The sequence below is a fragment of the Ambystoma mexicanum genome, chromosome 10, assembly GCF_040938575.1.
Source record: "Ambystoma mexicanum isolate Mex_15411 chromosome 10, UKY_AmexF1_1, whole genome shotgun sequence".
In the NCBI taxonomy this organism is placed as follows: domain Eukaryota; kingdom Metazoa; phylum Chordata; class Amphibia; order Caudata; family Ambystomatidae; genus Ambystoma; species Ambystoma mexicanum.
The window spans coordinates 458,880,050-458,893,078 of record NC_090932.1 but is presented as its reverse complement, the minus strand read 5'-3'; the positions used below and the strand labels follow the sequence as shown (position 1 = coordinate 458,893,078).

The window sequence follows — 13,029 nt, the reverse complement described above, 5'->3', positions numbered from 1 at the left end:
AGCACCATGCCTTTCTCTTTCTGCCTCTACTACTACACAAACTAAAGCCCCTGTTCCAGCTCTTTCACTCTCTTCTCATATTGCCTGCACCTGAGAGGGCGTTTATGCCTCCTGGGTTCCATCAGGTGTGGGCTGTTAGGCTTAATTGCCCGACTACTACCACAGCATACCTCTTCAGCCCTCTCCCTCGCCCTGTACTCATGGGATTATGGGACTTGTAGTCCCTAACAACACAGTTATTCATTTTACATAATCTCTGGGTCGTAAGGGTAGATTTATTTTCCTTATCATCATTTAAAGATGAACCATTAGAATGTGTTGTTACAGAGGAAGACAGTCTCTTTTAGGCAACATTTCTGATTTCCTTCTCATTATACTTTTGGGAGTAGAGAGAATGTGTATACTGAAATACCTTGCATTGTCTTTCTGTTATTAAGGTCTGTTCAGGTTTAAAGGTATTTGCGTTCAGAGCCACAGATCCTATATGTGGTTCAGATACATCATAATGACAAAAGGCCATTACCTGTTCTGATAACTTTAAAAGGTTCTCCCTTTTAAAGGACAAATACCATGTCTCATCCCACGGGATCTCCTCACTACCCTGGGCCATGTCTCCTCCCAGGTGATCCTCCCGCAGTACATCACCCCAAGGCCATGATCAGAAAGTGTCTGCCTTTGCCAGGCCACCTGGGAAGAGACTTTAGGCAGGGATTCAGTGAGGGTTCTGTGGGAATCTTCACATAATCCTGTTAAACTCTACCTTGGCCCTGTGAACAATTAATATATATATGAATACTGACAAAATCATGCTCAAAGTAGCCTCACTTACACACAAGTGCCTCAACAACGCTGCCTCCAGCTACTTAGGCAACAGAATAATCAACACTCGTCCAACAGACCTACCAGAACCTCCAACGCCAATCTACTCACCGTCCCCAGATTCAAACGCACTAAAATGGGGGGCAACAGCTTCCAAGTGAAAGCAGCCCAGCACTGGAACTCCCTACCACCCCCACTAAGGACACCCCAAACCTACTCACACTTTAGGCGCAAATACATACACTGGACAAAGAGCAATGACTGCTAATCCCATCCTACCCAGACCCGGTACATACCTTGTAAATAAGTTTACTCGTAAACCTGCATACCCACCTTGTAAATATATATACTCTTGTAACCTGCATACTTCCTTGTCTTTATCATGATTGCTGTAACTGTTTTCTACCCGATGGTAACTTACTGTAAATACTGCAATGTAATGATATGTAAGTGTAACTAAGCTTTGAATAACCTTGCTGCTCCTGCGCCCTCCTACCCTCGGGTTTGGTGCGCATTACAAATAAATAAAATTACAAATTACAAAAATATATGCTTTTGGGGGTGAAATATACTCTATTTTGGCATTTATAGAGGGCAATAGAACTATATGACTCAACAAAATGATGCTTACCTATAGGGACATTTTAATTCATCAACCCTCATACTAAAGCAACATTTTACTGTAACGCCTGGATCATCTCCCACAAGGCACCCCAGTACAATATTCCTACATAGAGTTCCAAATGAGAAAAGTTGATAACATTTTAGGACTCAAAACAAAGCCAGGGTTTCTTCCTCTGTTTTATGTGAACTATTGAACATAAATGCAGACCTACCCACTGCCTACTTTAGAAATCACTTAAAAAACTAGATTTAATACATGAATGCATATCCACCCACAATGTGGGCAAGGCTTACTTGGTTTCACTGAAATGCAATTATTGGAGTTTGACTGGTGATCAATAAACATGCTGTTTTGTAAGAGATTCATGGTCATAACATACATAGAAGAGTTATGTTTTATTTCCCTCTGTGTTTGTAAGGATACAGAGGTGTTACATCCTGTTTGACTCAGTAGTTCTTATTAGGAGCATGTATGATGTCTGTGGTGGTGCCTACAGTGCAAGTAAGAGGCAGTCACATCAGGTAAGTCACCAGTCTTTATTAAGTCGGCACCTCCTGCAGGTTCAAACCCTCTCGCCCATCCCTCTCTCTCATCACTCACCCAATTATCCTCTGGTACCCACCATCATGAATAGAATTCCCCTTAACAAACATTCTACACATTCCACCCCCCCCTCCAATAGCAAACAAACAAAAACTCTAATTCTAACAGTAACTGAAGAGATAAAATCACACGAGATACAAACTATCTACAGCATGGAAGATTGCTGAAAATGTGCTAGTTAAGAAATCCAGCGGTCACCAAATGTTTCAGCGCTGGTACACAAGTGGCTGCTCATCCAACCACATACTCCTTCCACCTTGTGGGTGTCACCTACACTCTATTGCCATGTCTATCATAGTCCTCCTTCTCCCGTCTCCACTCACACTTATTTTGGATTCCTTCTTCACGCACCTTCCTCCCGCTCTCATCTTCACCGCCACCATCTCTCTCAACTCACCTCCATACGACACCAAACCATACAACATTTGACAGAATTTGGAGGTCCCCATGGGGGTGATAAATGATGTTAAATTTTGGTAGTCTCCAGTGAGACCAATCTGGTGGTATGCAGATGACAAATCAATGCTGCTAAACACTTTTGCCCCACACAAGGCGGCCAGCATCTATGATATCTTTGGTAGTGGATGCCTGTCTAACCATGATAATTTGTTGATGTCTCTCAGGTCCATGCACATGCGTATTTTGCCACCTGACTTGGATATGATCACAATGAGTGCCAACCATTCTTACGCCTATATCTCTCCAATCACCCCTAATTGCACAATATTCATCAGTTCTTCTCTCAATTCTTCCTTCATTTTCCATGGGATAGGCTGCACCTTGTGTATAACTGGCATAGCATTTTCCTTGAGCACAACATGATTCTTGAATCCTCTCAATTCCCCTAGCTTATTAAGAACACTTCTGGGTATTTTCATGTCCACCTGTCGCCCACAACTGCCACTGATACAGGAATGGGTCCAATCACTTCTATTCTTATTTGCAGCTTGTGCTGCTCTTCCTAGCCTAGAGAATACAATCTCTTTATGACCTTGCACACAAATGCTTCACACGTATGCTCTTTGTAGACTATGCAAGCTTTAAATCTTGCTAAAAGACAAATTTTGATATCTCCATAGGATACTGGGTCAATATGCAACGTGTCAAATCTGTAGGTGCCTTACTTAGATTCTTATAAGTGTTCATGGTTATCACTGTCCACCATGACCCACTGTCAACTTTTATGTTGATTTGTACTCCATCATTTCTGTGCTGATATTAAGGCTGAAACTTCAAATGCATGTCAGTTACTTAATCATCTAATCTGGGCGCTCTCCAGACTTAATTTCAATGTCAACCTTTGTTGAGGCGCAATTCACTGCATGACCTTGCACCTAGTGCCCCCTTTTTTTGCACCTTAAACATATTGCCATACCTGCAGGGCAGAACTGGCTACTTGAGAAGTGTCTTGGGCTTGCACAATGGAAACATTTGTACTCCTTTGACACATCTTGCTTTCTTCTCTCTGGTGGTTGCCTTATAGCGCTCACTTCATGTGATTCTTGTTTTTCTATTCTCAACACCTTTACACCTCCTTTAAATATTTGGTGGTTGCCTCTATGCTGCGGTCTATGCTGACTGCTACTTCCAAGGTAGCATCCTTGGCAAGTAACCTCTCCTGAATCTTTATATTGTTAGTGCTGCACACTAGTTAATCTCTTATTAATAAGTCTGTGATTTCCCCAAACACACAGGTGTGATTGAGGGTTCTGAGTGCAGCCACATCTTTTTCTACAGGTTCATCAGGTCCTTGTGCTTGTTGAAAGAACTTGTGACCTCTCAAATACTATATTGGATTTTGCTCCAAAATGTTTCTACAGTTTCATGACCACTCTCAAAAATGCATCCATGTCTGCTTGCTCCACAACAATGTCTAATACGCCATCATAGATCGAACGCCCTTCGTTCCCTAAATTGTGGAGAAGTATGGTATCTTTTCTGGAAGTAGAGAACTTTTCTCCACCAATTGCCACAAGGTAAGTATTGAAAACTCTTTTCCAACTTTTACACAAAATTGCTCGGTCGCCCGGTTTGGTAAAAATGATGGCGGGGCTGCCATGCTTGCAGCTGCCATGTTTCTGTTATTAAAATTGAATATTGTGTTCTATTTTCTTTCTTTTCTTATCAAAGGTACATGCAAGCACTTTTATTGCATATATTTGTATACTCTTATTTTCATTTGGGAAACTGTTAGCTGGATTGGTGCCACACTGCCCTGCTGGTTGCCTTTCCGTGGAACTAACTGTTCCAGCCTAGTTTATTTTCAAAATGGCGCTGTTCCCCAAGTCACTCACGTTGCCATGCTAGACTTGCCATTGATTTTGGAAAAGCTTGCATTGCTGCTCTCAACAATGGCCCTTGCTCTCTCCCCTACCTTCTGCACCTACAGTACACCACAGCGGTGACACCCGTGGCCGTCCTCACTCTCTCCACGCAGTCCATACAACTGCAATGGGAATGAGGTGCTGCACCGCTCCAGTCTGTGGGGTACACTCGTCCACCTACAGTGCAAGTAGGAGGCAGTCACGTCAGGGTAAGGCACCAGTCTTTATTAAGTCAACACCTCCTGCAAGTTCAAACCCTCTTGCCTGTCCTTCTCCATCATCCCCGTCCAACCATCCTCCGGTTCCGTAGAACTCCCCATAGCCAACATTCTGCACATTCCACAGGGTGCTCTCTGAAACTGCAAGAAATGTTTGTGTATGATGACGCAAGCACATTTTCTAAGACTGTAGTTAGAGGATAAAATAACCAGTAAGTGCTAACAGTACCACACCTATCAATCGGTGACAACCTTCAGTTCCCCATGTCTCTTTCAATGCACACCACTGAAATCCTTTAAATCCACACTTCATGCATCATAAACAGCCAGCCCACACATTCATCCATTGCAGACATGAGATAATGGGCCTCATTATGAGCATGGTGGTGCAATAAAAAGAGATAGTAAAGTGGGCATACTTCTGTTTCCACCACTTTACCTCTGCATTACCACACCACAGTACTATGAATTTGGTGGCAAAGCTGCAGGTAAATCTTTCAATTCACTGCCAAATATCATTGGATTTACCTGCGGAATTACTGCTTACATAAATTCTGCTAAAAATCCCCATGGCGTTCTATGGACTGCAAAAATGAACGCTAACACCACAGTGACACCACTGACAATCCCAATGTATGTCCAATGGGGTGAGTGGCAGTAACAGTAAAGTAACTTGGTGGTAAATTGGCTGATTTACTGCTGATTTACCGTCAGAATGTATAATGACGTTTGGTATTTCCTTTTACAACGACAGAATAGAAGTTGAGGTAACAGAAATGCAAACTTACAGTATGGATTGAGTTATATCTAGACCAGGTATACATTGGCCCCCTATTTAAGATTTCTGCTGTCCAGGTTCTCATATGTGTTCCTTACGCAAGAGAACCTGTGGAAACATGTGTCTCCCATGTTCCAAACACCTTTCTGAAGAGAAATTTGAGAGAAGCCCTTTTTCTCTTCAAATTAGCAACAATGGCTATAGTCAAGTAGGCACTGGTTACATTAATTTGACTGGCACAGGGCAAATACAAAAAATAATGCTTTTTGGCCATCCCTAGCTTGAAGAAAATGGTTTATGAAGTGAAACACTGAAATTCCATTCAATGCAATAAATCTAATACAATAGAGGCACCATGAGTTGTGGGGGCTGCAAGCAGCTTCTCTCATGTTTCTAAAAGTGTGCCCTAGCCCAAGGTATGCTTAAGTTAAAATAAATAGCATAGCGTGTAACAAATGCCCACTCAAGGGCTCAGACGAGGAATAGGAGAGCATAATGGACAAAAACAATTGCATGTCCCCACCAAATACTTGGTACCCCACTGGTCTGCATGGTGGGGTTGGAAATCCACCAATCCCGCTCTGCTGAGTTTCTTGCAAATCCCCTACAAAGATCTGCAGTGTATTCTAGGGTGTGAGCATATCTTGCCAGCTGAATTACTCCAGAACATTATTCACTGAAAGGCGATGGTGCCAGAGAAGCCCAGATCTACAGAGAAGTGGCCCATCCCTCCCCCAAAAGTAAGCTTTCCTTTCCATAGCTTGATTTGGAGTTTGCCATATCACCCAATGTCCAGATGTCCACCTTAAGGAGCTCATGTGTGTCTGCTTGATAGCCAAAGACACTAGACCCTCCCATTTTTGAGAAACAACCAATCACCCAATGCAAACACTAATAGCCCAGAGCTTGCACCCCAAGCTGATCCAGTTATGGTAAGCTATGCATCCATAACTCGCACCCCTACCAGGCACTGCTCAGACTTACACCCAGGAAATCAAAGATGACAAAATACATGGCATCATTGATGACATCACTTATGACAGCACATATGACATCACTAATTTGTAACCATCCTGACAAAATGTCCTTACAAAGGGTTGTGTTTAGGGTATTGCTACCAACATATGAAAGGTGATAAATAGGCCTCTCATAAACTAGGCCTTATATCACAAAATGTACTTGTTCAAATATAATTGGTCTACTTAAGTTCTGTTGATAATATAGCAATCTAAAAATACATTAATATGAGCAGAGGCTGCAGCATGAACCATAGAAGTACAGTATTTTGTATCTGGTAGATTTAGACATTTGAATTGTAAGTTCTTGCCTATTAGGACCTTGAACAATGTTAAACTTCGAGCTAAGGGCTGAGTATATAAGAACTACTAGACACGTGGGTGGATAAGCACAGCCAGGTAACATCTAATAGATGGGAAACAAATACTATGACCAAAGAACAAAGCTAAGATTAGAATCAGTGATCATACATATAAAGGATAAACATGGTATTATCTGTCTGGGGCCTCCTTATTGTTCCATGAATGTGCACCATGAGCTCAGGCGAAACACTAAGGAAACTAACACAAGAACCTTGAGGTGAAGGCTTACATATATAGCACTTTCAAAATATGATTGCCATATTTTGCATGCAGTACCTCCAGGGAGTGCTTAAATTGTTTACTGTCACTAAACAAAATGAACTTAGCAGAATGTGTGATTTCATCAGTGATGTAATTGATGCCATTTGTGATGTCATCATTGATGTCCTGGGTGTTAGTCTGAGCTGTGCATGGTGGGTGCATGAGTTATGGTTGGGTGGCTTGCCATAAGTGGCAAACTTCCTTGGCTTTTTGATTTTGTGCTGCAACCACAACTTCCCTTTAACTCTGAATTTCAAAGGTTTCTATTAGAGAAATGTTGTGATATTGTTATTCTAGAACCCACACCTGGGTTCGGTGCGACGTCTCCTCGAACGCGAGATTCAGTTCTCGGGTGGAGAGACGTTGTGCCGAGGCCAGGGGGAACTCTCTCACCAATAAACGAATCGGAAAAGTAACCGATCTAGTATTCATTAATTACTTGTATATCTTGATGTAAACTTAACAAGTGGCGACGAGGAGCCAGCCGTTCCGTCAAGAGAGTTCCCTTCAGTAAAGAAACCGCGGAACGATGGCTGAACCAGCACTGATCACGCCGTGACCAAAGAAAACAAACACAACTGCCGTTAACCTGAAGGTAACAGTGTTTTATTGTTGAACGTGGTATATACATACGGCAACGTTCACAGATCGCCGACGTGAGATTAAGCAGTGCATTGTTTGAAAGCGGCGTCAACTGCATGTGAGGACAGCTTCCTGCGTATGTTCTGCTGTACGAGTGAAAAATAGAGTAAAGGACCTTAAAAATGTCCTATACGTGCTGCCATCTTAAGGAAACTTCATCCAATATAACGGAACTGGCGAACGGCTTCTCTAATGCGTACAATAACAGATTGCCCTGATATTACATGGAAAGTGAATTGCAAGGAAGTGATACATATATAAAGTCACGCTACTAACCAGTTATACAGCCAAATATTGTAAGAAAGTATTTAGATGTGTGGATTACATTACAGAGTTGCAGACAATTACAACATGCTGGAAATCTCACTAGAAATGTAAATAATTAAACCATAAGAAACGTTTATAATATGAAGACAATGATTATGTGAGGAAAGAGGAGTGTGGCACAATATATATATATTGACAGCAGCAATTGACAAATACAAATCTTCCACGAGCCTCAACATGCAGAACATCATGGCACCAGAGAAATTTTTGGCTCAGCCTGGTTGTCCAGTTCGCCCTTGGGAACAGTGGATAGACAATTTTCAAGTGTAGATGAGGGCCATCGGCGTAGCTAAATTCAATGACGATTTAAAAGAGGCTACGTTGCTAAGTTGCATAGGGGCTGAAGAATTAACAATATTTCGAACATTACCTCATAATGCTGACATTACAGGCGGATCTGAAGATTCCACGTCTGGCTCAAGGAAGTATGAAACCGCCTTGGCAAAATTGGCAAAGCATTTTGGGAACAAAACCAATGTAGTTTTAGAAAGATATAGATTTTTTACCCGAAAACAACTCAAGAATGAATCCATTGATATGTACATTGCAGCATTGAGAGGTCTCATATCTACATGTGAATTTACTGGAGATTGCGATGAATATCTAAGAGATCAAATTGTTCTTCATGTTGCTGACCCTAAAATACAACAGAGGTTGTGGCAAGCGAAAAATCCATCTTTGGAACAAACATTAGAGATCGCACGTTCTATGGAACTGGGAGATAAATGTATGAAAGAAGTGCAGAGTAAACAAGAAGTAATTGACAGAGGGCCTATTCAAGCTATCTGAGACTGCGAGATGAATAAAGAAGAGGAAGCGCTGGTAGCCATGGTAAAAAAGTTTGTGACATCAGATGGTAACTCAGGTCCGAGACAGAGTAATAAGATGTATTCACGATCACAAACCAATTGTGGTAGGTGTGGTTGGCACAAGCATACTAATCCAGAAAAGGACTGTCCAGCTAATGGTGCTGAATGTTTCAAATGTGGTCAGATGGGACATTATGGCAAAATGTGCAGAAGCTTTAGAGGGAAAGGAAGGAGTGTCATGCGGGGAGTTGGCAACAGAAACTATCGCCAAGCTTTTAAACGTGCCACTTCAGGTGTGAGTGCTGTTGAAAATGATCCCAGATCGGATGATATAGTGGCCATATCTCCACAAATTGATGAGAAAGTGCAAATTCTGGCTTTTTCCTCTAAAGAAAAACGTATAGGCTCATGGGTACCAATGGCTATTGATGGAATTGTTATACAAGTTATGGTGGATACTGGCTCCCCGTATACCATAGTTGATGAAGACACATTTTGGAAGGTTTTAAAAAAGAAATCTGAAGATTTATATACCACTAAAGTCAAAGCCACAGGGTATGGGAAGTCTCCAATAGACATAGTAGGATGCGCCTGGGTTCAATTAACCTTTGAAGAGAGACAAACCTACTGCAAGTTGTATGTGGCTCGTGAAGGTTTTGCCATAGTAGGTTGGTGGGAACAAGCAGCCTTGAAAATTAGGATTCATCCAGGAGAGAGCAATCCTATTATGAGTGTTGTGGACAAATGTTGCGACTCTGATGCCACCCTAGTGAAGAGTTTTCCTGAAATATTTAATGACAGGATAGGTATGCTCAAGGGTTTCAAACATCGCATCATTCTGAAGAAAGGAACCATACCAGTTGTCCATAAAGTAAGAAATATACCGGTAGGCACTAGAGAACCATTGAAGAAAGAATTGGAAAGGTTATGCTTTCATGATATAATTGAGCCAATTGAAAGCTCGGAATGGTTGTCTCCCATTGTGATAGTGCGAAAACCCAAGGGGGACATTCGAATGTGTGTTGATTTGAGGGATTTAAACAACAGAATATGGGTTGATCGTCACCCTTTACCTAACATAGGAGAGATGCTCTCAACGATGGAACCTGCCAAATACTTTACCATGCTTGATTTATCTTCTGCATATCATCAGATTGCGTTAGAGGAAGAATCTAGACATCTCACGTCCTTTATAACTCCGTTGGGTGCTTTTCAATTCAAGAGGATGCCATTTGGATTGGCATCTGCAGCTGCTGTTTTTCAAAGACTAATGCAAATCTTCTTTGAGGGCTTAAGTGGGGTATATTTCTTTCAGGATGATATTTTGATTTCAGCTATATCGGAAGAAGATCACGATGCCAAACTTATTGGAGTTTTGCAAATATTGCAACAGAAAGGACTCACATTAAAAATTGAAAAATGCAAAATAAAGAAAAGAGAAGTAACCTATTTGGGACATTGTATTGATAGTGAAGGAATAAGACCCAAGGAGGGTCTGGTGGATACCATACTCAAATTGCCTGAACCATCAAACAAAGACCAGTTGAGAAGCTTGTTGGGTTTAACGGAGTATTATTCCAAATTTATTGATCACTACACGGACAGAACGAATGGAATGAGGAGTTTGATGAAAAAAGGGGTTAAATTTGAGTGGTCAGCTGAATGCAAAGGTGAATTGGATACCATCAAGACAATGATAAACAAAGCCCCTGCTTTGAAGATGTTTGACTGCAGGGCCAAATCCATCATATCAGTTGATGCCAGCAATGTAGGACTAGGAGGTGTATTAGAACAAATTCAACATGGACTAGCAGTGCCAATTGCTTTTGCTTCTAGATCGTTAAGAGATGCTGAAAAAAATTATTCCAGTATTGAAAAAGAAGCTTTAGCAGTAATGTGGATCCTGGAACACTTCAAAGGTTTAATTTGGGGGAGTCCCATTGAGATCAAGACTGACCATAAACCCTTGATTCACATCCTGAGTCCGAAAAATTCGCATTTGATGTCTCCTCGGATCAGAAGGTGGATTTTGATCATAATGCAATACAATGTGACTGTTAGCTTCACCCCAGGCAGAACTAACAGGGTTGCTGACTGTTTTTCTCATTTGCCGTGTACCTCGATAGATGATGAAGCCAAAGAAGAAGAGGTGGATATGGACAGTGTGATAGCACAAATACATCCCAGTTTTACCAAGGAAGATTGGATCCAAGCCAGCGGGATGGATGAAGAACAAGTGAAGTTGAGAAGAGCTATTAAAAGCGATTGGAAAGAAATAGATAATGGAGTTTCAGCTTGGCAGGATAAGAAAGATGAAATGTCTTGTGATGAAGTCTGTATATTTCGTGGAGATCGAATAGTTCCACCCTCGAGTTTGAGAGAAAAGATAATGGAAATAGCACACGAAGGACATCTAGGCAGAAACCTCACAAAAAGGAGAGTAAGAGAGACTTTTTGGTGGCCAAATTTGTGGAGTGAAATTGAAAGTATAGTTAAGGAATGCTCTGCGTGTGCAGTTAGTGACAAGGGAAGGATCACCAGAGCCACACCTCTACAGCCTGTTTCCATACCGAATTCTGTTTGGACAAAATTGGCTATTGATATAGCAGGTCCGTATGAGATTTTGGAACCTCATAAAATTTATATTATTGTTTTGGTTGACTATACTTCAAAGTGGATAGAATGTGGTATTGTGGAGGAATCGGTGTCGGCCATGAAAGTCAAGAAATTTCTAGAAGAAATTTTTAACAGAGAAGGAGAGCTTTAGAGCTAATATCAGATAATGGCGGACAATTCATGTCGATGGAGGTACAAGAGTTTCTCAAAGAGAGAGCTATCAAACACAAGACCACAGCTTTGTATCATCGCATGGGGAATGGACTAGTGAAGAGAATGAATCGCTTCATTAAGGATACCATTCAATTGGCTACGGTAAACAATATGCCATGGAGAGAAACTCTCAAGGAAGCTATAGTCACTTATAGATTCACGCCACATTCTACAACAGAGGAAGAACCATTCACCATGATGAGGGGAAGAGTTGCCAATAACAGGTTGAGGCCAGCTTGGTTGATATCAAATAAGACTAAAATTGTGGATATGCAAGCAGTCATTAAGAGAGTGAAGGATAAACAAGAGAAATACAAGAAATATTATGACAAAAAGAAAAGTGCAGTAGAGAGCAATACTAAAGTTGGAGATTGGATTCAAGTGAGAGAACCTAGAAGAGTCATGAAGGGTGAATCTAGGTATCGTTATCCACAAAGAGTTGTAGATTGTTCCAATAAGTCTGTGACATTAGAAGACGGAAGCAGGTGGTCATGTGACGATATTTTCAGGTCCAATGAGAAAATAAAACGGAGGATGGATGACAATGAAAGGATGGAAGGGAGAGGTGTCCAGGTGGAAGTCGAGCCATCATCATCCAAAATGGCATGCCATAGAGACAGCATAGACAATGATGACTCTGGAAGGAAAACCAGGAAAAGGATACCACGAGTCAAGGAAGATTACATATATTATTATTAGCAAACATGTGACTTTAATGGAGCACCAATTAGTGCAAGGAAGATTACATGCTCTGTATCCTTTTAAGTATTCACAATTTAATTAATGTTCTTGTTCTTTATTAGTTGCCTAGGTTGCTGTTTATTTTTTTTTTGTTGTTGTTGAGGAGAGGAGATGTTGTGATATTGTTATTCTAGAACCCACACCTGGGTTCGGTTCGACGTCTCCTCGAACGCGAGATTCAGTTCTCGGGTGGAGAGACATTGTGCCGAGGCCAGGGGGGAACTCTCTCACCAATAAACGAATCGGAAAAGTAACCGATCTAGTATTAATTAATTACTTGTATATCTTGATGTAAACTTAACAAGAAACATATCCATAATGTCCCTTTATCAAAGTGTTTCCATTGAATATACATGCACACATATAACATACATGATCATTGTGTATGGCTTCCATGTCCATTGACAGCTAAACACTTTTCTAAATGCTGTATCCTTCTATTGTGACATCACAGCAGAGGATTATGGAACCCATAACCCACTTCTGTGACATCACAGCAGTGGAATACCGAATGGTCTCTACATCCCTGAGGAAGATATCTCAGCGGTGCAGGAGGTCAGGTATTTTCTGGGATTAGAGGGAGAAGAGGGGATTTCAATCTATGTTGTCTATGCCTCCTGATACCTTCCTTCCCCAACATAAACGTGTAGATCGGTAGTTATCAACTGTGGGGT

The 13,029-nt window shown here is 41.3% G+C and overlaps 1 protein-coding gene across 1 annotated transcript in view; it reads right to left on the bottom strand.

The window, feature by feature from the left end:
• The window catches only part of SLC35G2 (solute carrier family 35 member G2), a 338,112-nt gene that overhangs the window by 214,060 nt on the left and 111,023 nt on the right, over positions 1-13,029 (bottom strand). The window lies entirely within an intron of this gene.